Consider the following 26169-nt stretch of genomic DNA (forward strand, 5'->3'; position numbering starts at 1 on the left):
TATATAAAGATAGACAGGTCAGGTGTGGTAGTACATGTCAGAAATCCCCATACTCAGGATGCTGAAGCAGGAAGATTGAGAGTTTGAGGCTAGCCTGTGCTGCTTAGTGATTTCTAGCCCAGCCTGAGCTACAAAGTAAAATGCTATCTCAAAAGCAAAAGAAATTAATCTTATAATTACTGTAATAAGATAAAAGATTTTAAGGTACTTTTTAAGGAAAATATCCAGGGTAAAGCAAATTTCACTTTAAAAATTATCTTTTTTTATCTGCTCTAGAAAATGTATACATGTATGTAATCCTAGCACTCAAGAGGCTGAGGCAGGAGAATCTTGAGTTCCAGGGTAACCTGGGCTACATAGTATAGTAAGATCCTGTTCCAAGAAACCAAAACTAAAATGTTTGCTTTGGACATACTATGTAAGTCAATCCTCTGAGGTACTGTAGAGGTTTCTGCCTGTCACCGTCCCCTGATCACCTGGTAGTCTGTTGATTACAGACTTCTTGACCCAGGTGACCTCTAGTATCTTCCACAGAAATGAACAACAAAAAAATGACAAGTTGGAAACTGATCAGGCTGTCTCAGATCAAGGAGAAGATGGCACATGAGAAGCTAGAAGAAGTGGACTAGGTGACATTTGGGGTGATACTGAAGAAAGTCACTCCTCAGAGCACTAACAGTGTGACTTTAGTGATTCCTAAACTGCTTCATCATCTCAGGCCAGCAGCGGGGTCTCTGGCCCTTAATTTGCTGCCTGTTAATACTTTGAAATAACTTCTGGTTGCCACATGTCTTTAGGTTGGTATTCAAGGACAATGTCTGTAAAGAACTCTCTACTTAGATCTAGCTGGGCTTTGCATCACCCAGTCATTCTTATTACATTTCAGTTGCCACTGTTTTTAGTGGCACATGTGTTTGTCCCTGTGACACTCTAATCCCATCTGTGGAGGGAGAAGGCTAAGTACTCAGAGAGGCTGAGTCTACAGATCCCTATAGCCATAACAATTCAGAGATGCTGACGAGGTTGCTAGCCCATCCCAGCATGGTATAGTTAGATGGTTGTTAATAATACAGTCACTAATAAATAATAGATTTACCAAATTAGTTATTCCTGGCAGGGCATGGTGGCGCATGCCTTCTATTCCAAATCGGAAGGCAGAGGCAGGCAGATATCTGAGATCAAGACCAACCTGGTCTATATAGCAAGTTCTAGGCCAGCCATGACTACAGGGAGACCCTGTCTCACAAAGACAAAAAAGCAAAATTAGTTACTCCTGTAATCAGTATGTTATTAAATGATAGTGCCATTAATGTGGTGGGGGGAGGATATTGCACATAAACATACTTGTGTGGTTGGAAGGTAGTACTAGCCCACCTGCTGTTTAGACTTGACAGATTCTCTAACAGTTTACTCATGGTTTGCCTTGCTTTATCTTCATCTCTGAAATGAGATAGGCAATAAAACACTAAAGCTCAAAGAAAGTATTTATAATTCACAGGCATTCTGATGACCATATATTCTTCCACAATAAGATGAACCATAAATGGAGACACTGTAAGCTATGGTTCAAAAAAAATGATTAAAAGTAATACTGTTCATTCTAGGGAAAAACGTTTAGCATCTGGAGACTGAATGATCTTCGTGACCTGACAGTATATCGTTGTTCTTATTTGGAGACGTTCACAAAGATTTCTGGAAGACAGAGCGAGGGACTGTCATAGGGTCACTCAATGCTAATCCCATGAAACCAAGAGATGGTTCTGAAGAGGTAAGAATCTCAAATTAGATTGGTTGGTTGACAAGTTAGCTGTTCTATCAGAAACATTTGAGTTAATCTACCTCTGGGGTTTATATTGGCATGTCCCCATTATTATGGCTCGTCATTTGTTGGCGCACTTCCTGTGATATTTGTGATTCTACCTATTTTGAATGGTTTTGTATCTACTTTCACTAGACTTTTTTAAAATTAGTTCCAGGGTTCCTGGAGTTCACTGAACTCCTTTTTTAAAAAAAATATTTGTGTGTGTGATGTGGTACGAGAATAGGGGTCAGAGGACAACTTTATGGAGTCGGTTCGCTCTACCTTTATGTGGGTTCTGGGGATTGAACTCAAGTTGTTAGGTTTGCACAGCAAACACTTTTACTGGCTGAGCCATCTTGCCAGCCGAGCCATCTTGCCAGCCCAAGTTTATTGAACTCTGGAACTTAGGTTTCCTTAGATCTCTTATGTAAATTTCCATGACTGTATAAAGAAAGCAGTGTGTGACAGTTGAAGAAATTTTACTCCATTAATTTTATAGTCACAGCTGGAGTGTAAAGTCAGAGTGAATTTTCATCTTAAGCAATATTACGGTTTTGGCGCTACCCACTGTTTCTCTAGTAAATGGCTCATCTAGACCCATGTGAAGAGCAGTAGGCAATTTTTCTGCTCTGACCCAGCAAGGAGCTTTATTTTTACCAGAGAATGGCAACAATTCTTCATTTATTGGTTTGTGTTTGGCCACATATAACAGAAAAAAATGCAATAGAGTTTCATTTAGTTTTCTTTTTAACAACCAGTGGATTTGGTTATTCATACCTATAATCCCAGCAGTCAGGAGGCCAAGGCAAGGGGATTGCCATTAGTTCAGGGCCAGTCTGAGCTATATAACAAGTTCCAGGCCAACATATACAAGGTAAAACCCAGTATTATTTTTTAAATAAAATGGGGGGAGGGTTTTGTGTGTGTGAGAGAGAGAAGATGGTCTCACTCTGTAGCCCATGCTCACCTTGAGTAACAACAATCTCTCTGCCTCCCAAATGCTGGGATTACAGGTGTAGGCTTCCATGCCCAACTACTATTTTTTCTTTTTCCTTTTTAAAAAATTTATTACCTTTATTTATTTAATGGGGTGGGCCACAAGTATCACATTGAACATGTGGAGGTCAAAGGACAACTGCAAAATCAGTTCAGTGGCAAGTGTCTTTACCCACTGAGCCATCTTGCCAGCCCAGTTTTTCTTAAGTCTAGCCTGCTGTTGTGACACATGCCTGTAATCCTAGTACTTGAGAGACATGGGTAGGAGGAGGATCACAAGTTCCAGGCCAACCTGGGCTACTTGGTGAGTTTAGGCCAGCCTCAAGTACATAGACCCTGCCCTCCCTCTTCAAAAAAAAATCCCAAACTAGGTAATTCAGGGTTATCATGTCTTTTAGTGGCTGACTTTCTGTCTTGGTGACAAGATACCCCTGAAGTTCCTGCCATTACTATGAAGCAGAGCACTGCATTTCCCTCCCCTGGGAGGGCAATACTGTTCATGGGTTGGGTTACGAATCCTAGGGGAGGAGTCTAAGCAGCTTGCCAATTTCTGCTAAAATTCCTAGATCTGGCAGGAAGTTTGATGAGTCCAGTAAGGCAAAGCAGCTCTGTTACTCACAGATAGGCTTCAAGAATCAACAGAAGCCTAGGATCCATAGTGAGCTCATCCCTCAAGACTCAGAACTATCCAGTGTGGATGGAGTCTTGTCCATTTATGGCCAAGTTTGCATCATAGCTGGGGGTTTCAAAAGCTCTCTGGTTTAGATTTTATTACCCATTAGCCACTGTACTTCTGATCTCGTGTGGGAGGAATGATAGACAGAACCCCGGCTATTCAGGACATTCCTCCTTACCTCAAAACCTCATATTTTTGATCTGCCTGAGAATTGCCAGCAGGGAATGAGAGAACTTGGTCATTCAAGGACATTCAGGGACAGTACTCCTGCCTTTTTATCATGATTCATAGCATGATGAAGAGGAAGGGTGAGCTAGGTTGTGTCTCTTTTTAAATTAAATAATATTCATACATGCATATAATGTGTTTGGATCCAGTCCACCCCTCATTCCCTCCCCTTCTGTTCCTCTTCTACACACACACACACCCCTTCTCAACTTCATATACTCTCCCCCTCCTTTCTCTTTTTTTATTTATTATTTTTATTTTATGTGTATGTGTGTATTGTCTCCATCTAGGTAAGTGCACCCGTGTCGTGCAGTGCCCGCAGAGGTCAGAAGAGGCTGCCGGATCCCCTAGGACTGGAGTTACGGACAATTGTTAGCTGCCATGTGGGTGCTGGGATTCAAACCCGGGTCTTCTGCAAGAGCAATCAGCATTCTAACCGCTGAGCCATCACTCCAGCCCCCTCTTTTTTTAAAATTACACACTGAGTCCATTTAGTGCTAGCTGGGTGTGTATGGGTATCGGGCCATCTAGGGAGCATGGAGGGCCACACCCATAAAGAAAGTGACTCTGTCTTCAGTAGCTATCATATGCCAGTGGGATATTGGATGGCTTGGTCTTGTGCCAGTCCCAGCTGTTGTAAGTTTATGTGTGCAACTGTACTATATGTCTAGCAGATACTGTTTTGCTACAGACATCTACTCTTTCTGGCTCTTAGAATCTTTCTGCCCCTTCTGAGATGATCCCTGAGCCTTGCGGGGGAAGACAGGTAATAATAGATGTCCCATTTAGAGCCAAGCACTCACTCCACAGTCTCTTATTCTCTGCATTTGATCAGTTATTGGTTTCTGTATTAATTGCCACCTACTGCAAAAAGAAGCTCCTCTAATGAGGATTGAGAAATGTACCAGTCTGGGTGTAAAGATAAGAACTTGAGAGGCAGTTTATTGCTATATCCATTTAGCTGAATAATAGTACCAGGCTCTCTTCTAGGGCCTATGACCTAGCCAGCCACACTGTTTTTGGCCCAGTTAATCATACCAGTAACCAGTAACTGAATGGGGTCCATCTTATGGAATAGGCTTTAAATCCAGTCCAAAAGTGATTATGCCCATAACATTTGGTCCACCATTGCACCACCAGCAGGCATATCTTGCCACAGGGTTCATAGCTCACAGCGTTCACAGCTGGGTAAGACTAATGATGACTTTTCTACCCTGTAAGTATGAGTAGAACCTCCCAGCTCTGTAAGCTAGCCAATGGGAGTAAAGCTTCTAGGTTGGTACCAGCTTGATTTCTCTGTGTCCTAAAACTCAGACATGTGGTGTCTTCAGTAATAGGGTCTTACCATCAAGTTCTGGAGGGTAACCAAGAGCAATGTCAATAGCATGTAATGTTAGTGGAGGGAGTTCCTGTGGGACCCCACTGACCAACAACTTGAAAAGAAGTCACCCATACCTGGTACTGGGCTTTTTGTTTGATAGCCAAGGTTGTCTAGGAAGAGGCATTGTCCCCCCGTTAAAAGGTAACTTCATTTGTTTATGTTTTATTATTTTTATTTGATGTTTGAGTGTATTGCCTGCACATATGTAAGTGCACTCCTGTTGTGCAATGCCTGTGGAGGTCAGAAGAGGGCATTGAATTCCCCTGGAACTGGAGTTGTTAGTTGCCATGTGGGTGCTGGGAATCAAACTGGGTTCTCTGCAAGAACAGCCAGTGCTCTTAACCACTGAGCCATCTTTCCAGCAGCTCCAACTTCATTTATATATGTATATATTTTAGGAAGCATCTACAGTAGTAGGTTTCCATATGGTATTTTCAAAGGTCTTTAATGTTAGTTATCTGTTCCTGTACTCCCTCCTCTACCCTGCCCTCCCATCCCACCTTTGTCTTTTTATTGGGAAATCAAGAGCTTCCCTATCAACTCCTGCTTCAGTCTAATTAGCCAGGTCTTAAGTCACATGACCATTTCTGGCTGTAGGGAATGCTGGGAAAACAGAACAGGCTCCATTGCCTGAGGCCAAGCACTTTGACATCCCAGACAGAGTTGGGATTCTGACAGCCAAGAGGAAGGGAAGGATGGTTACTGAGAAGGGAGCCAAATGAGGCTTCTGTATGTCCCAATCTACAGCTGTCTTAGAGTACTGGCTTCAATGATGCCTGCCCAGATCGACTCCAGACATTTCATCCATTGTAATAAAGGCCTTTAACACATGTGTAACCTCATCTCTCTCACAGGTGTGCTTATCTATGATCATCCTCAAAAGGTCTTAATTATGGGAGAAGCTCTGGACCTGGGGACCTGTAAAGCCAAAAAGAAGAATGGAGAGCCGTGTACACAGATAGTTAATTTGGTGATTCTCAAATTCATGAGACTGATTTTTGCCAAAGAAAAGAATCATTAGGAACAACTTTAAATGCTTTAGTGGTAATGACCAAACAGGAACTGAGTTTGCTGCTTCATAGGAAGAGTCAATAAGAGAATTGAATGTGTGGTCAGTAATTGCCAGGTTTATAAGGTGAGGACTGACAAAGGGGCAGGGAGGTCTTGACCTCAGGAAAGTCATCTTTTATTGCTACCTGATCAGGAGGAATTTCTTTCTAGTTCCAGAGATCAAACACATTGATGAAATATACCAGAAACCTTATTTTAACTTATCCTATAATTTCATTATACTTTTCTTAGAGCTTTAAAAAAAAACTTCACCAAGATACTATCCATATACCATGCAACTCACCCTTTGAAATTTAAAGTGTACAATGCATTCACAGTTGTGCAGCAATCACCACTGTGTAATAATATTAGAATATTTTCATTACCCAAAATAATCCCATTCCTGTTTGCAGTCATTCCTCAGCCCTGGCAAGCATCAGTCTGCTTTCTGTCTCTATAATATACCTATCCTAAGTATTTCATATGATAGGTTCTGAGATTGGCTTCTTTCACCTAACATTGTCTAAGATTGCCTGTGCTGTAGCATATATCCACACTTCTTCCTTTCTGTTGTTGGTGGTAATTTGGTTTTTGTCTTTAGAAGGGTTTTTATTTTTGTTTTGTTTTGAGAGCGGTCCTATGTAGCTCAGGTTGGTTTCAAACTTATTTCTTGCCACCATCCATTTAAGTGCTAGGATTACAGGCATATGCTACCATATCCATGTTGGTTTTTCTGTTTGTTTGTTTTGGATTTTTGAAACAGAATTTCATTATATAGCCAAGCTGGTTAATCCTGCCTTTGTGCCTCCAAGTATTGGAGTTATGACAGGTGTATGCCGCCATACTTAGCCACACAATTTTTATGGTTATATGTTATGGCTAGACCACATTTTGTTTATCCATTTTTCAGGTAATAAACACTTGGGTTAATTCCACATTTGGCTATTATAAGTAATGCTGCTACAAACATGTATGTGCAGGTTTTTATATGGATGTATGTTTTCAGTTCCCTTGGGAATAGAATTAATGAGTGATATGGTAACTTTGTATTTAGGCTTTTGAGGATTTTCCAGGCTGGCTTACAAATATTTACTTTTGTATACAATTTTATATTTTGTGTACAATTGTATATTTCTCCTAGCAATCTGTGGGGGTTCCAATTTCATCCTTGCCTATACTTGTTAGTGTCTGTTTTTGTTTTTGTTTTTTTTTTGTTTGTTTATTATAGCCATCCGAGTAGGAATGAAGTGCTTCCTAGAGTTCTTTAAATAAATTAATGAAAAGTTTTATTAATCTCATTTCATCTCCCTCATTCCTTCATTGTACATGAGGCTAGTGTGCAAGAAATGGAAAGCCAGGCATAATGTTGCTTGCCTTTAATCCCAGTGGAAGCAGTTGGAGCCATGTGAATTGAAGACCAGCCTGGTATAAATATCGTGTCCCTGGCTGAAAAACAAATAACCAACATTGATGATACATGATAGATAGATAGATAGATAGATAGATAGATAGATAGATAGATAGATAGATAATAGATAGGTAGATAGATAGATAGATAAATGATAGATAGATAGATAGATAGGTAGATAGATAGATGGATGAGGGAAACAACTAGAGAAAGGTCTCAGAAGTACATGATCTCTGTATGAGCGCTAGATCTTTAAAATCCATTGTCATCTTATCTAATGGGTCCCCTTTAGGACAGTACAATATTGTTTCCTCTTTCTTTTTCTGAAATGGTAGCATTTGTCTAAGAGTTAGCCAGAAAATTTGTTAGAAAAGCTGCTAGAGGGGCTGGAAAGATGGCTCAGCGGTTAAGAACACTGACTGTTCTTGCAGAAGACCCGGGTTCAAATCCCAGCACCCACATGGCAGCTAACAACTGTCTGTAACTCCAGTTCCAGGGGATCTGACAGCCTCCTCTGCCCTCCGTGGGCATTACATGACATGGTACATTTACCTACATACAGGCATAACACTCAAACACATAAAATAAAAATAATAAATAAAATATCTTTAAAAAAAAGAAAAGCTGCTAGAATCTGGTGTTTAAAGATTATTTTATGCTGAGGTAAAACACACAACGAACTGTTTCTGAACTATATAACTCAGTGGTGTTTAGTTGTGCAACTACCAGTCTAATCTAGTTGCAAAACTTTGCATCACCCCTGAAAGCACTCTATACCCAATACATAATTACTTCCAGGCCTCACTACCTCCACCCCTTGTGATGAATCTGCTTTCTGTGGGTGCCTATTCTGGGTATTTCCTACCAAAGGACTTTATATAAAAGACTTTTTATCTGGTTTCTTCATGGTTTATTGTAGAAGCTCATTTTATTTCCCTTGTAAAAGGAGAACAAAGAGGATGAGTTATGCCATGTTTCCTTTACTGGTCCAGTGCGTTAAGAGGGACCTAAGCCACATGGCTCTTTCTACTTGGGAGCCTTTGCAGGTGGCAGGAATTTGGCATGTACATAGAACTGTGAAGCTGGGAGATGTGGCTGCATGACTCCTCACTGCTCCCCAGCCTGCTGACCACATCCCCACTGAGTGCTATTCCTCTCCGCAGAATGACTGTGAGTACTGTTAGTACCTGTGGTGGTTTGAATGAAAATGTCCCCCATAGGCTCCAAGTGTTTGGACATTTTGTCCCCAGATGATGGCGCTGTTTTGGGAGGTTTTAGAAGGTGTGGCTATCTTGGAGGAAGCATGTCACTGGAGGTGGGCTTAGAGAGTTCTTAAGCCTTGCCAGATCTCCAGGCACTCTCTTGCTTCCTGTGCCTGCATGATGATGTGAGAGCTTAGCTTCTGCTGCTCCTGGTCCAGCCACCTCCAGACACCATGTCTCCCCGCCATGATGGACTGTAATTCCCCTGGAACCGTAAGCTCAAATAAACTCTTCTTTCTATCAGTTGTTCAGGTCAGTGTTTCTATCACAGCAGCAGAAAAGTGACTAATAAAACCTCCCAAAACAGCGCCACCATCTGGGCACAGAATGTCCAAATACTTGGAGCCTATGGTGGCCAGGAAGTGGAATGTGATGGTTTGAATGATAAGTGTTTCTATCATAGCAACAGAACAGTGACTAATAATACAGTAATACGTCCAGGTTCAGTACAAGAAGCTCAGTGCAAAGCGAGCTGATCTGCAGTCCACCTTCTCCGGGGGGACGGATTCCAAAGAAGTTTGCCAGGAAAGGTACCAGCCTGAAGGAGCGACTGTGTCAAGGTGGCTTCTACTATGGAGGCATTTCTTCCATCTCCTACTTAGGATCTTTGTAAGATGTTTCTTGGGGTTTCTTTTAGGATAAGGATTTTGTTTGTCTTTTAAGATGAAACTGATGGTTGGACTTTTCTGTATCATGGGACATTTGTCTAGGGTTTATCATTGATAGCTCACTGCCTAAAACAAGGACCTCTTTTATTAAGATGGCTAGTTGAACACATGGAAGAGAGGGAGACATATGGTGGTCTTAAACAGAGCCCTTGTTCTGTGTTTAGCTAGATGTAATGGCACACACCTGTAATTCCAGTACTTGGGAGGCTGAGGCAGGAAGATCATGAGTTCAAGGCTAGGTTAGGCTACATAGGAAGACCCTGTTTCAAAAGTCTAGAAAATACTTAGGAGGTAGAGGCAGGAGAATCTAATTTTTTGACGCTGCTGAACGCAGTTCATATACATTATTTTTAAACAGAAATATACAATTCAACCAAAAGAAGAAAATAAGAACTATTTATCATTACCCCAACTATAAAACTGTTAGTTCCTTAGTATATATGTTTCTTGGAGTATGTATTTGTGTCTGTGTGTATGTTTTAATATATGCAGATTATTAGTACAAAATGAGGTCATACTTGAGCTATACTTTCTCTGTAACTCCTTTTTCCCCCACATAAAATAACGTTTCCCTTGTCAAATAGTCATTTTTGTCATTATTTTAGTAACTATACAGTATTCTTTAATTTGGTTCTTTTAAACAGTTCCCTATAGGTGAATGCTAATGCTATTTCTAACAACATTTATTTATTTGCTTATTCATTTTGATTTTTTGAAATAGGATCTCATGTAGCCGAGGTTAGCCTTGAACTGATTCGTTTGCCTCCACCTCCCTAATGCTGGAATTATAGATGTTTACCACCATGTCCAGCTTCTAATAATATTTTAAATTAAGCTATAATTATAGTACCCTTTTTGCAATCATTAATTATTTTAATACAGATTCTTAGACTTCTAGATCAAAGTATTAGCTTTTTAAAATATTATATTATTGCTGGACGTGTTGGCGCATGCCTTTAATCCTAGCACTTGGGAGGCTGAGGCAGGCGGATCTCTGTAAGTTCAAGGCCAACCTGGTCTTCATAGTGAGTTCCAGGACAGCTGGGGCTACAGGTAGATGCTGTCTCAAAAAGACCAAAAAAAATATTATTTTTATTTTATGTGTATGAGTGTATTTTCTGCATGTATGTAAATGTACCTATGTCACACAATACTTGTGGAGGTCAGAAGGCCTCAGATCCCCTGGAACTGGAGTTATGGATGACTGTTAGCTGCCATGTGGGTGCTGGAAATTGAACCCTGGTTCTCTGCAAGAGCAGCCAGTGCTCTTAACTGCTAATCCATCTTTCAGCCCTGGTGGCTTTTTATTATTATTATTGTTGTTGTTATTATTCAGCCCTTTGGTTAGGTGTATTAGTTATTTTTCTGTTATTATGATAAAACACCATGACCAAGGGAACTTATAAAAGGGCAGAATTTATTTGAGCTTTTTTTCCAGGGGAATTAAAGTCAGTCATGGTAGGGAGGCATGGTGGCAGGAGGTGACAGGAGCAGGAGCAGAAAGCAGAGGCTTACATCTTCAGGCAGGCACAGGAAGCAGAGAGTGACTGGAAATCCAGCAAGGCTTAAGAACTCTCTAAGCCTGCTGCCAGTGACATGCTTCTTTCAGCATAGCCACGCCTTTGAAGATCTCCCAAAATGGTGCCACTAACTGGGGACAAGATGTCTGAACTTGGAGCCTGTGGGGGAACATTCTCATTCAAACCACCATAATAGGCCTCAAAGAAACCTATAGGTTGCATGTTCTTCATCTATGAAACAATGTATAAACCAGTTGGACTATTGAACTGGAGTTAGCAATGCCTGCTTGTGTGGTACTAAAAGAACTTGGGCAATTGGCAACTAATACGGTAAGAATACTCAAGCCTTCATTTCTCATCAAAGCATTGCAATTCAGTAGCTTTCTTTCTTGTTGTTTTTCATTTCAGGGCAACAGCTGTTGCTCCTAGGAAGAAGGTTCAAACCATTCTGACTAACCTGGTTGCGAAGGGTGCAAACTGCATCATCCAGGAAACAAAACAAAAACTAGGTAACTCTCTCACCCTTCCTTTCTGTCTCTGGTTTAATGTAATATCTGGAGTTGACAGTGACTGTCTCTTGTACTCTGGGTGATAAGTATCCATCTCATCACCCGCACTTAGTAGGTAATGTGGCATAGGCTAAGGAGGAAGCCTAATGTAGGACAGACATGAAAGAAATCTGCATTTTGATCTTAGCTTCTTATGCTTTCTAAAATTTCCTTATATATCTGGTCATATTCTCAATATCCTGTATTAGTATCAGGTTCCTGGCTGATTTTATCAGTTCCTTTTTGTTAAAATAGGCCTAGGTCAGACAGTGCCAGTCCACCTGTACTTGTCCTAACAGTGGCCAGGAACATGCATGGACTCTTATTCATCACTCATATTCCAGAAGTAGTTTGTCACTTGACCCCAGAAACATCGGGGGCTTAGTGTTCTGATCACTTACGGTACCCTTACTGTCCTACTAGTCTGACCTTAGCAGTTCAAGGTTCTGTATTTTCTCTTAGTATTCCGTCTTATTCATTAGCAGGTTACTAAATTATGACCGTGGAATTTATAAAGTAAATGTCATATCACATCAGACCATTTGAATTCTGAATTCTCCAAAATTGATGTTTACATGTTTCAGGAATTTCCCAGAAGAGCTTGTCTTGCTCTGAGGAGTTCAAAGAATTGATGGCCCTGCCCACATTTGGAGCCAGAAACTTAAAACAACATTTAGCCAAAGCCAAGGCATCAGGTACAGTTGTGTGATTATGGTGTGATGTATGTGTCCAAGTTCTCTAGGCCTCTCCCAGAGTCCCTTAGTATGTGCACTTGTGTTTTAAGAGTAATGGGAAGCTCAAAACCTGCCATCCAGTCTATCTCAGCATCAGCTCTCTTGAAGCAACAGAAACAACAGATGTTGGACATGAGGAAGAAGAAATCAGAAGAAACATGGAGATGATGAGCGGAGTGGATTGAACATTTCCCACTTGGATAAATCACCTCTGGAATCCTCAGAATGTTGCTGGTTTTGGTTGGCTACATTTTTATTATTAAATATATGGCATTTGAAGGCTACCTACTTCTAACTTAGGCTAGTGACGCCTGGTGCATAATGGGTACAGGTGAGAGTAGTTAATATCATCCTGGAAAAGAGAAAGTGTGAAGAGGTACACAATGTGATCTTGAGCCTCAGTGCTTTCATCACAAAATGAGAAAATTCTGGAGTTTGCTGTTTTAAAATCGCTCCTAAAAGTGTCAGATATGGGGCCAGGGAGATGGCTCAGAGGCTAAAGGCACCTGCTACCACACCTGACAACCTAAGTTTGATCCCTAGGACCAACATGGTAGAAAAAGAGAATCGAATCCTGCAAGTTGTCCTCTGACTTCCATGTGTGTGCTGTGGTGTGCACACAAATAAGAATAATTTTTTTAAAAGTGTCATATATTGTGGCAGATGCCTGTAATCCCAGCTCTTGGGAAGTAGAGGCAGGAGGATTTTAAGTTCAAACAACATAGCACCCCTGTGGAAAAAAAAGTGTAGAGACCACTAGAGAAGATAAGAGACCTGGCCCTTGGGGATGTTTCAAATAACTATGCTATCTATAATATTTTTATTTAGTTAAAAGGCTTTTGTCTTATGTACTTTTCTATCTTTTCATACTTGACATGTAATTTTCCATTAGCTGCTCAGGTTTGAGTGAGTGTTTCATACATGTATAGAATATTTTCATACTCCATTGAAGTTGCATTAAATATAAGTAGGTCACTAAACAAAGGAGGGAAGGAAAGAGAGAAAGAGGTCCTAAGTCAGGCTTAGGCTTGGTAGTGCACACCTGTAATCCCAGCATTGTAGAAGCCGAGACAAGAGTATTGCCGGTTCAAAGCCATCCAGGGCGCCAAAGCCAAGGCTGACTTTGAACTGATCCTTCAGCCTCTGTCTCCCAAATCTTAGAATTATGGGTATACACCACCATGCCTGGCTTAAATTTTTAAAAAAACAAAATAGCTTAAATCCATATGGAGTAATATTTCTTATATAGATTGCAGATTGTAGTTCCTTTTTTGTTAAGGGTTTCTTTTTGTTTGTTTGTTTGTTTTGGTCTTTTTGAGACAGGGTCTACTTGTAGCCCCAACTTGCCTGGAACTGACCAGGCTGTCCTCAATTTCACAGAGATCCGCCTTCTGAGTGCTGAGACTAAATGTTCACACCACACCCAACCAGGGTTTATTTTTATTTATTTTGAATTCTTGAATTTTAGTCCCATTATCTGCTCTCATCCCCTGTCCTTTGATAAGGATTTCTAAACATTTTGTATGTATTTCTTTCCCCTAGTGTAAACAGGAAATACAGGGAGATTTCTTTGGGGCCCTGTAGGTCATGGAGCTAGCCACTGACTAGGATATTTCCACATTTCAACATATTTCATTAGGTGTGTGCTGTAGACAACATCCCCTAGAAAGCCAGGTGGTAAAACAATAGTCAGTGGTAGAACAACTGCAGCATATTCAATTAGCCAAGGAGTGAAGATAGTATTGTTCTAATTTGCTCATTTGAATTGTTAACCAAAGAAAGGAAATTACCAACAACTACTTACCCTCTCTTGACCTGCATAGAATCTCCCAGTCTACTCTGAATTCTAGACTTATCTTTACAGCCCTGTGTGCATATTTTGATTACTTTGGGTTTTGTTATTTGTTTTTGCTGTGTGAGGATGGAACCAGGGCCTAGGGCATGCTAAGCAAGTGCTGTACCACTGAGATGCATCACCAGCCCCATATTTTATTTCATGTTTCTTTAAAGATTTATCCAAAGCTCAAGTGAAGTCTGGAGCCCAGGTGTGCCATGTTCATCCCAACAACCTACCGCCCAATCTCAAAACTCCACAGGTTGGAAGGAGCCACAACCCCATGGATTCCCAGGCTTGGTGGAGGCATTTTGGAAGGGGATGATGTTCTCTTTTTTGATGGGTCATCACCACCAAGACCAAAGCTAAGTGTAGTAGCAGAAGCTAAAAAGGTAACTGGGATCTGGGGAGATGGCTTAGTCAGCAAAGTGCTTATATATGACACTCTGAATCTGGATCTCTAGCACCCATGTAAAAAGCCAGGCACAGTGGTCTATGTCTGTAACTCTGGTTTGGGGGAGGTGGGGAGGTACAGATATCCTCAGAGCTTGCCAGCCAGCTATTCTAGCCAATCAATGAGTTCCGCACTCAGAGGATGACCCTGTCTCAAAAAATAATGTGGAGAGCAGTGGAGGAATAAAGACACCTCTGACCTCTACAGGCTAACACACACACATATACACAGAAAAAAGATACTTCTTTAAAAAGTCTTTTTGAGACAAGGTCTCCCTGTATCCCTGTAGCACCAGCTGGCCTGGAACTCAGAGATCCATCTGCCTCTGCCTCCTGAGTGTTAGGATTAAAGGTGTGTGCCACCATGCCTGGCCTTTTCAATACTTCTGTTTTTAAAATGGTACCTGGCTTCTGTTTTCATTAGTTTTGCATTCTGTGTGACAGAGATTGAATTTAAAACTATATAGTGGTGACCCGAAAAAATAGTCACCCTGCAGCTATTTACCTCTCATGATAAATAGAGTCAAAGTAATTTTCAAAGATAATGGTGTCAACATAATACCATTAATTTAATCCAAGACAGTGAGAGTCATTATCTGAGTACAGTTTCTTGGCAGTCTGAAGGAGGCAGCTTCTAGAATCATATTGCTTTATAGCTGGAGACACTGGCATTGGGCAAAAAATTCTTGGAATTGTTGAGCTAAGCCTGCAAAATAGTGGTTTTAAACCAGCTTCTTGAACTGGGCTGCAACTTCATACAGGGTCATATAACTGAATGTAGGAGTCTTGAAAATTTTGATGATAGTAAAAGGTTTGTGGGCCAAAACTTTTTTGAATGACCAGAAATTCATTTAAAATCAAGCACATAATGAATCCAGACTGTCTCTGACTGCACTCGCCTATATTGATGGAACAACTTCACTACAGGCTTCATTCTGAGCATACAATATGCACACTTTGCACTGCATACTGCACTGCACACAGTTACACCACATGACACCAGCAGACACTGCCTGAAACACCTTAACTCAGATTCCATACTGTTTTATGTTCTGAATTACAGTGTTTTTACTATACATACTCTTTTCAGCTCTTATAAAAACTTAATGGCTTAATTACAGCAAACAGAGACATTGAACATTTTCCTGTCCTTCTTCCTCTGCATATAAGTATCAATCTTTGAAATGTACTGTGTTAGAGCATTTTATTTTTTTAATTATTAAATGAATTTTAGTTTGGGATTAGGACAGACTTTCCAACAATTTCTGAAGTGGCCTTAAACATACTTCTTCCGTTTTGTAATACATGGTTATATGAAGCCTCATTCTCAATTATAAAATTAAAGTATCAGTGAAGTTAGCACATTAAGTATGTAAATTTTCTTTTCTTTAATAAATGGTAAAATTATTTGTATATAAGTGCACCACATGTCTGCAGTGCCCACAGAGGCCAGAAGAAGGCATCAGATCTCCCAGAACTGGAGTCACAACTGTTGTTAGCCACCAAGTGGGTACTGGGAATTGAACACTGGTCCTCTGGAAGAGCAATAAGAGCTCTTAAACTGCTGAGCCATCTCTCCATAATTCTTAAAAATAAATCTTGGTTAAGCCCAGCACTTGGGAGGCAGAGGCAGGAGGATCTCTGTGAGTTCAAGGCCAGCCTGGTCTACAAAGCAAGTTCCAGACCAGCTGGGGCTACAGAGAGAGACCCTGTCTCAAAAAAACCAAAAAAAAAAAAGACCAAAGAAACAAAAACAATAAATCTTGGGCCAGCAAGATGGATCTGTGGGTAGAAGCACGGATGACCTGAATTCCATCCACAGGTCCTATATGGTGGAAGGAGAGAACTGACTCCCAAAAGTTGTCCTCTGCCTCTACACACTCGCTGTGGCTTCTGTGTGTGTGCATGCACACAAATAAAGTAAACTAAATATTTTTTTAAGACAAGGAAAGAGCTGGGAGTGGTGGTGCATGCCTTTAATCCTTGCACTCAGGAGGCAGAGGCAGGAAAATGTCTGTGAAATCACAAGCCTGGTCTACAACAGCAAGTTCCTGGCCAATTGGAGCTGCAGGGAGAACCTGTCTCAAAAGAGGAAAGAAATCTTAGAAGAACCTGGCCAGATCAGATGAAAGCTGATCTCTAGCTGCATTTGGTTGAAGGGTAGCCGTGCACCACCTATTTACTTCCTGAGTCTCTAACTGAGCCTTTCTCTGCTTTTTCTAGTTACCATTTATAACCAAATTCAAGGCCAAAGCTTACTCAAAACTAAAGCCATATATCTATAATAACAATACAGTGGTTCCAGTAATATCAGTTACATATATTGTGTGTTACTCTGGCTGTATTGTTAGTATGCTGCCTTGCTTACTACATACATGTATAAACCGTTGCCTCCATTACCGAATTCCATCCATCCAGTCATGACCTTAGATGGACTAGTGTCATCATCACCACCTTTTGTGAATGTAGAAACTAAGGCTGAGAAACGAAGCTATTTCCCTATGGTTCGTGCTAGTCAGAGCCAATACTAGAATTCTGTAAGATTCTCAAGCTAGCAAAATGGTCATGTATGTGTTTTCCTTATAGATCTGGAAATATATGGTCTGACTAGTGTTAAACAGTTTATATTAGATTTAAATGAACTGTAACTTTATAGACCTATTTCTGTGTTATCTTCTTTAGCCCCAATTTGTGTTCTATCAGATTTTAGTAATTGAGTTTTTGCACTATTTATTTTGTATATGCGTGTGCATACACATGCAGGCATGCCATGACCCATGTGTGGAGATCAGCAGACAACTTGTGGGAGTTGGTTCTCTCCTTCTACCATGCGGGGTCCAGAGATCAAACTCAGACTGTCAGGCCATTTCACCAACCTGATAATTGTGTTTTTAATGCTAGGTAAAATGAAATGTTATGTTATGCCAATTTCTACTAGAGAACAAGAGAGTATTAGCTGCCTGTTTCCTCTTACCATCCTTCTTTTTCTAGTTAGCCACTATTGCAAAATTAAGGACAAAAGGACAGATTCTTAAAAAAGCAGATCCAAACAATATTGTAATGAAACAAATGGGCCCTCAAAATGTGCTGGAAGTGAAGCAGCGTGTAGAGAAGAACACAGTTTAAGAAAGTATTCTAGTGTTTCAGTTTTTCCAAACAATCTTTAAATAGCCCAAAGTGGCCTTGAACTGATCTTGAGCGCAATATCCTCCTGTCTCAGCCTCCTGAGGGCTGGGATTATAGGCATGTACCACCATGCCTGGCTCATTGAGCCATTCTTTCATAATCAAATTAACTTGAAATGAAATTCTGCACAATTTGAGCAGGTGAGGAAATGATTGCTCACTGAATCTTTACATATTTATGTTATCATAAAGATTTACTTGGAAAGGAATAGAATTCCTTTGTACTTTGATCTAAAGCTCTGAAGTTGATGATGTCATTTAAAAGCTCATGAGTAGGATTTTTGTTATCTGTTAAGCATAACCAGAAGAGAACCTTCTAAGTTCACAGTCAAGCATGCCTCCTCATCTTCTAGGCTCTGCCTCTCTGCTTGTTCTTTTTTTTTTTTTTTTTGAGAAAAGATTTCGCTAAGTAGCGCAGGCTAACTTCAAGCTTGCAATCCTCCTGTCTCACACTCCCTAGTTCTGGAATTATAGGCACATGCCATTGGGTCCAGAGTTCTTTTTATTCTTGAGGTCATCTCTGCTGGTACTAACTGGGGTCTGTTAAGGTTGAAGGGCATAGGAGGCAGAGAGAGAGAGAGGAAGGGAGCAGAATGGAGGCACACTAACTTCTCAGACTTCTCAGCAATAGTTAATGTTTTTCTTCTGCTTCAGCAGAGAATGAATTGGAGCCTACCAGGAAAAAAAAGAGAGCAGCTTGCCTATCTGGAATCTGAGGAATTTCAGAAAATTCTAAAAGCAAAGTCTAAGTACACAGACATACTAAAAGACGTAAGCACCTAAAAGTTGGGAGATGTCAGTGTCCTTCAAATCAGGGAGCTTTTTTTGAAGGACTAAAAATCTCTTATATAAGTCAAGAAGTAGCAGTATGACTATATGGTTTGTTTTGAAGAGCCTGAATATTTCAGATACATTTTATTTGTATATTGTAGGCACACGTATGCCATGGTGCATGCGTGTAGGTCACAGGACAGCTTTTGAGTCAGCTCTCACCTTCTACTTTGTTGAGGCAGGATCTCTTGTTTCTGCTGTGCTGCATACTCTAGACTAGCTGTCTCACAAGCTTCCAGGCAATTCTCCCATCTCTCCATAGGAGTGTTGGGATTATTGATGCACATTACCATATCAAGCTTTTTATGTGGTTCTGGGATCCTAATTCCAATTGTCAGGCTTGTATAGCAAGCCCTCTTACCCCCTATGCCTTCTTCTCAGCCCCCTCAGACACATTTTAATTTTACTTTGGTCCTTGCTCTGAAGATCAGCAATTGATTTATTGTTATTTAAACAGAATACTGTGTTATAAAAATGTTTACATTTAAGGGCTAGAGAGGTGGCTCAGTGGTTAAGAGCGCTGACTGCTCTTTCAGAGGACCTGGGTTCGATTCCCAGCACCCACATGGCAGCTAAGAACTATTCGGAATTCCAGTTCCAGGGGATCTGATGCCCACTTCTTACCTCCACAGGCATTGCAAAACATGGGTGCACATACATGCAGGCAATACACTCATGCACATAAAATAATGAGATCTTAGCAGACAGCCTGAGGAGGATGGGTTCCAACTGTGTAGCCACTGTGATCTCAGCAGACCGTTGGAGAGTGCGTCTTCTGGCCTCCCTCTGGCATAGGGGCTGAGAACGCAGGGGATTGCCTGAGAGTGCCTGGATCCTGCCTCCACGTGGTGGTGAGCTTCCCCCAATTGTGCTATACCCACCCCCCTAACTGGGATTGTGTAAGGCCCTGGGGAAGACCTGGCTTTGGTAGGATAAGTCTGAAGTCTTAGCAGACAGCCTGAGAGGGCAGTTTCAGACCTCCATCTGTGTATTGTGATCTCAGCAGACTGCCACAGAGTGCCTGTTCCGGCCTCCCTCTGGCATAGGGGCTGAGAACTCAGCAGACTGACTTAGAGTCCCCAAATTGCCCCCCCCCCAGGGAACTTCCCCAAATTTTGCTCTGAGTTTCAGCTAGTAAGGGTCCAAACCTTAGAAGGAAGCCTTGAGTGTACCTGACTGGAACCTGACTTGGGCTTCTGTGGGTGCCCCTGAATAGCTGATCTGAAGCCATCAGGTCCTTCTAAAATAAAATCTGAGAGAACCTGAAACTGGGACCAACCAGCTTTACATAACCAATAAGAAAAGGACCAAGGCACACCAATAATACAAACAGAAGCATACTTCAACTTAATTCTCATATCAGAATCATAAACAGCAAAAAATTCACATGCCAAAATCACAATGAAAGAATAATAAAATGGAAAGCCAAAACACTGTGTCTCCCCCAAACTCCACCTATCCTGTAGAAGAGTTCTACAAGGGGAACCCCCTAGAGATAATCCAGGACACAGAATTTAAAAGAACAATCATCAACATGATCAAGGAATTCAATGAATTTAAAGAACACAGAAACAAAGAACTAAAAGAAGATAGGGATAAACGGAATGAATTCACAAAAGAAATAGAAACATTGAAGAAAACTCGGGCAGAAATGAAGCCAACTCAATAAGCCAACTTGAAACAACAGAGGAAAGCCTCACCACTAGAATGAATGAAATGGAAAACAGAATATCAAGACTGGAGGATAAAGTTGAAGAAATGGACCACTCAAAGATTATGAAAAATTTAAGAAAACACAGGAATGGAATATGCAAGAGATGTGGGACACCATGAAAAGACCAAATCTATGTATGACGAATAGAGGAAGGAGAAGAATTTCTGGTTAATGATATTGACCACATCTTAAACAGAATTGTAGAAGAGAATTTTCCGAAATTAAAGAAACACATCCCCATACAAATACAGGAAGCACACAGAACACCAAATAAACAGGACCAGAAAAGAAACTCCCCACGGCATATCATAGTAAAAATACTAAGTGTACAGAACAAAGAATACTGAAAGCTGCAAAAGAAAAACAAGTCACATACAAAGGAAAGCCCATCAGAATTACAGATGACTTATCAAAGCAAACTATGAAAGCCAGAAGAGCCTGGACCAAGGTATTTCCAGTTCTATATGACAATAGATGCCAGCCCAGAATACTTTACCCAGCAAAAATGTCTATTATAGCTGAGCAGGAAAGAAAAACCTTCCATGACATGAAAGGCCTGAAAGAATACATGACCACGAAACCAGCCCTTCAAAGAACACTTGAAGCAATACAGAGAGCAGAGAAAGAAAAAACTATACCCCAGGGGCAGTGAAAGAAAATAAAGAAGCCATTGAGAGGGAACTGACACTGATTCTAACCACTCCAACAGCTATCAAAATGCCTGGAAGCAAATCCTGAATCCATCACTCTTGAGTCCAGCCTTCGCAGACAAAAGAAAAATGAGGAGGAACCCAATAGAGGGATGCTTTTGGAAGCTCTCGTCAAGAAATTCCAATGGACTCTCATATGAACTGTAATGCTAAGTACTCTTGCCTTTACTTCTCTACACACGCACAAAAAAGTTATGCAGTTTAGGAGTCTTTTAGATAGACCCACTGAAGGGGTACCCCGATTGCCTCCCTCTGCATCCCTGTTCATCATGGAAGAAGTCAGAGCAGTCTGTGTCCCCATTCTCTACCCACACATTGGGTAACCTCTTCAGAGGATGGTGTGATAAGAATAGGAGGTAGGAATTGGCTAGGCAGTTAGGGTAAAAAGACCCCAAAGAAATGTAGCCAGTTTCTTGGCTAAAAGACAAAATATCCTTGGGCCTCTTAGTAACATACTCTGTTCCAAAGGCCAAAAATGTCTAAAGTATTTGGGTGCTCTTATCTAATCCTTAAAAGATTTTGGGGTTTTTTTCTTTAGAGGGTGGGAAATGTTAGCGTAGCAAAAAGCCCCATAAAAAAAGAGAAGAAAGAGTACATGAAGTTATCGGAAAAAAAAAGAAAAAAGTGATGGGGAGCTATGGAAGGAGTTGGAGGGAAGGGAATGGGCATGAATCTGATCAAAACCCCTTATATGCTTATATGCCTGTATGAAATTCTCAATAAATTATTTTTTTAAAAAAAAGAAAAGAAAGTACATGAAGTCAGAAAAAAATGATGGGGAGATATGGGAGGTGCTGGAGGGGAGGGAGTGGGCATGGATTTGATCAAAATGCCTTATATGCATGTATCAAATTCTCAATAAAATTTTTAAAAAATTGATAATTGGAAAAAAGTTTAAAAAAATAAAATATTTAAAAAATGTTTACATATGGTTCTGACTAAATTACATTGAAATGGGCTACTTTTTTACTTCCTGCAATATAGGAGGGATTTTTTTTTTCATTTATGTATTTTTACACTGGCATTTCAGATGCACTCAATTAGTAATTAACCCCATCACTTCCGGTTCCCCTTTTAATAACAAGTGTGTTATATTGCTTATTTTAAAATTTATGGATAAGTTGCCTATACTTATAGTTTCAAAGATACCAATGTAATTTACTAGTATAAGAGAGAGTATATATTTCAACATGTAAATAATTATAGCTTACCCTAGAAGATTAATGATGTGGCTCAAGGCTTAAATATGTTAGTGTAAATGAGACAACTAGAAGTGATGGCTCAGGTAAATGTATTTTCTTAGTAAGTTAAGTATCATGGATGTGATTTAAAAAAATTTTTTAATAATGAAATTTTTAGGAAAAAAAAATAAAAACAGTAAGTTAGGCATAGTGGCAGATGCTTATAATCTCAGTACTCAAGAAACTGAGACAGGAGGTTCACTGAGAGTTTGAGGTAAGCCTGGGCTACATATTGTGTTTAAGGCCTACCTGGGTAACATAGTGGGGCCCTATCTCAATAAAATAGAATTATTCTGGGGAACCCAAATACAGTTGTCCCTCAGTTTACATAGGAGCTACATAGTTGTGCTCTTGAAATATTCCATGTATGTTAAAACCATGCACAAATTCTGTCAAGTTGCATAGAAAACTCTTCTGTTCCATGGGGACTCACTCTCCTGTGCAGTGCAGAAAGAGTACCATCTTGGTTTCTGCCAAGAGTAGAGATAGCAGTCATTTGAATAACAGAAAAGTATGCCTGCAGATTTTCCCAGTGTCCCCTAGGGAGTATGACTACTCTAAATGATCTAAGTAAGAAGACAGTTATAAATCATCTTTCTATTGGGCTAACACTCAGGAAGGAGAGATACTAGCACCAACCCAGAAGTATATAGAGCTGAACTGTCTCTTCTTGTGTCCCCAAAGGCACTGCACCTTCTTGCCTTGTGTAGCTAGCTGCACTAACTCCGAAGCTATGTTGTCATTCCACATAAACATCTCCCTGTCCCCATCTCTATTTCCTGTTCCAAACATCTAGGAGGTTTTGCTAAGTGCTTTCGCAGAAACCAGTAGGGAGCAAAGAAGGCTGTCATTCCTAGGACCCCTTGCACACGTTCCCTGTGTGAAGTCTGTGTTAGAGGAATTCCCTGCTAACACATACTGAATACTAATGACTGTTAATAATGTTAGCGATTTATATTTGAAAATACTGTTATAAAAATCAAGTGCAGGGGCTGGAGAAATGGTTCAGCAGATACGACTGCATACTTCTCTTGGTAGAGGACCCATGTCAAGTAGCACACAACTCCCTGTAATTCCAGCTCTAGGGAATCCCATACTCTCTTCTCACATGTATATACAATTTAAATTTTAAAAAAGTCAAATACTTTCAAGTCTTTTTTTGTAGCCCCAGCTGGTCTGGAACTTGTTGTGTAGACTTGGCTGGCCTGGAACTTGCTATATAGATAAGAATGGCCTGGAACTTGCTGTATAGACTAGGCTGGCCTTGAACTCAGAGATCTGCCTGCCTCTGCCTCCCCAAGTGCTGAGATTAAAGGCATGTGCCTGGTTTTTCTTTCATGTTTTAAGGTTTCTTTTCTACTTATTACCATCTGGTTTGCAGTTCAATGGAGTACTTGATGTACATCAAGTAGAGTTCTCTGACATTTAGCCTGTCTCTTCAGTTCTATTTTGATGATTATTGAACTGAATCACTGGAGTCATTGAATTATTCTGAGCATGTATTGAATTTGGTACAATTTCTCCTGTGGGTTTTCCCCTCAGACTGAGGCTGAGCTGCAGGAATTCTATTTTGAGCCACTGGTGAAAAACAGAACAGATAGAAGAAAAGATAAGAAACATCAGAGAAGTGAAATGCCGAGTTAGTAACATGCAAGATGGTGGGTGGAAGGCAGGGGCTTGAACCTTGGGCCCAGTTTTGTGAGGGGACTACTCAACAGGATATTGGTGATTGTGGGATGCTGGACCATATCTTGTGGTATGTCATTTAATTGGGCTGGAAAAGAAACAATAGGATAGACTAGGTTAATGCTAGTGCTCCCTGCCTGACCTGACCATGGAGCTCTGCAGTGGAGCATTTGTAGGGGAGATTCTCCTGTTTGATCACTACTTCTTGTCCCATGGATAAGCCCCTGACATCTTCCACTTTGACCACTGGCTTCAAGTTGTTTGTAGTATTCTTTAAGTTCTGACAAATCTTAACATACTGCTGACAGTCCAGAGTTTGCTATCCCTGGGACTTTGACTGAACTTAAAAAAAATTTTTTTTTTAGTCTCACTATGTGGCCCTGGCTGGCCTTGAACTTGCAACCTTTTGCTTCAACCTCCCAAATGCTGGGAGTAGAGAGGCATGTCCCACCCTACTCCACCTTCCTAATATTCCCAGTGTCAAAGAATGTTATCGTGTACTTCATATTTGATTGGAAATGAAGACAGACATTAGAAAATGAGGTATTGGTATAAGTGAGAATCAAGAAATCCACTTGAGCTTAGCGTGGTGACTCATGTCTTCAATCCCAACACTTGGTAGACTGAGACAGGATGATCACATGGGCATGAGGTGAAGACCAACCTAGGCTACAGAGCAATGCCCTGTCTGGAAAAGAATAAAATAACAAACAACAATTAGTTGGTTATGGTTACAATAGTAACATCAGTGGTAACAGGAGGGCTGAAGGTCTCTTGTCCTGACAGTAGCTCCCAGTTCCTCCCTCAAAGCTCACTGGACATGTGGTCTGTGTTGGTCTGTGCAGTGTGCCTACACCTACTTTAAACCTCTGGAGACCTGCATCAGCAAACAGCACGACTTACACTGGCATGATGGCATGAAGAGGTTTTTCAGGTGTCCCTGTGGAAACAGGACTATCTCCCTTGACAGACTCCCAAAGAAGCACTAAAGGTATGAGAATTGCTTCTGCTGATGTTCATATATGGTACTTCCTATATGGTCCCTGGGAACATGAAATCATCATCCCATGCCTTCCAATAGCTCCTAATATCCCTGAGACTAGAATTGGGGGCTTTTGTTGTTTATTTTTAATATTTATTTTCATTTTATTTGTATGAGTGTATTGCCTGCATGTATGTAAGTGCACCCATGTCACCCACAGAGGTTAGAAGAGGATGTCAGATTAACCTTGGAACTGGAGTTACAGACAGATGTTAGCTGCCATGTGGGTGCTAGGAATTGAACCTGGATCCTCTGCAAGAGTAGTCAGTGCTTTTAACTGCCGAGCCATCTCCAGCCCCGAGACTAGAATTGTTAATTGAGACCTCTAAGAGGCAGGGCCCACCCCTTGTGCTACTATATCTCCCATGCTCAAATCTGTATGAGGAATGAACAAATGGCAGGATGTGCATGGTGACATCTGTAGGTAAGCAAGTTGTACAGGCCATGCACGGAAGAACAAGATGCTCTTCAGCCACCAGGCGCACTCTTTTTTTTTTTTTTTTTTGAGACAAGGTCTCCTTGTATCCTCAGCTACTCTAGAACTCACTATGTAGACCAGGCCCCTTAATCTCACAGAGATCTGCCTGCCTCTGCATCTTGAGTCCTGGGGTTTAAGGCACCTTGCCACACTTTTTTAAGAATGATGTTTCCTTTGGCTTCTTTTATCAGTTCTTGACCTGGAACAGAGTCTCTTCTAATAAGCATAAATTAAAACCCAGGTTGGGTTTTAATCACTGCAGTACTTATATCCCTATTGTATGATCACCTGAAATTCCATCTCTTAAGTCTCCAGCTTACAAAGGAGTTGAAGACCATTTCTCAAGTCACTGAAATGCTTATTCTTAGTAGCTCTAGTAAAGTAGCTTTAACAGTAGATATGGTATACCATATGAGTACCACCTTCAACAGCCCTTCCTTGAATGGATACTTATTTCCTCCAAGTGACCCCCACCCTCATTGTCTTTATGTATATGTGAGGGAGGCAGAGAGGGAACTGTTAATGCCTCAGTACTGAGTAAGCCTACTTTTTCTATTTCAGAAATTGTGGCCTCTACAAATGGGAATAGGACGGAATGCTAAAGGTATGTATGTTAATCTGTTTTCTATTACTGTAACAAAAATTACCTCAGATAATCAAAAAATAATTTGTCTGTGCTCAGTCTATGGTCTTATTCTTTTGGGGCCTGTGATGAGGCAGCAC

At 40.7% G+C, this 26169-nt stretch overlaps 1 long non-coding RNA gene across 9 annotated transcripts in view; it reads left to right on the forward strand.

The window, feature by feature from the left end:
• The window catches only part of LOC103741694, a 44095-nt gene that overhangs the window by 16530 nt on the left and 1396 nt on the right, over positions 1-26169 (forward strand). For 4 of the 9 annotated variants that reach the window (XR_003851003.1, XR_003851010.1, XR_003851004.1 and 1 more), the window contains 9 exons: positions 535-680; positions 1605-1768; positions 5937-6217; positions 11399-11499; positions 12123-12233; positions 12323-12512; positions 14283-14498; positions 24772-24917; positions 26008-26050. This is a non-coding gene — a long non-coding RNA (uncharacterized LOC103741694). The remainder of the gene's footprint in view (positions 1-534; positions 681-1604; positions 1769-5936; positions 6218-11398; positions 11500-12122; positions 12234-12322; positions 12513-14282; positions 14499-24771; positions 24918-26007; positions 26051-26169) is intronic. The other 5 variants (XR_003851007.1, XR_003851005.1, XR_003851009.1 and 2 more) reach the window with 5 other exon arrangements.

The sequence above is a fragment of the Nannospalax galili genome, unplaced genomic scaffold (genome assembly GCF_000622305.1).
Source record: "Nannospalax galili isolate Female #2095 unplaced genomic scaffold, S.galili_v1.0 scaffold741, whole genome shotgun sequence".
NCBI lineage: Eukaryota > Metazoa > Chordata > Mammalia > Rodentia > Spalacidae > Nannospalax > Nannospalax galili.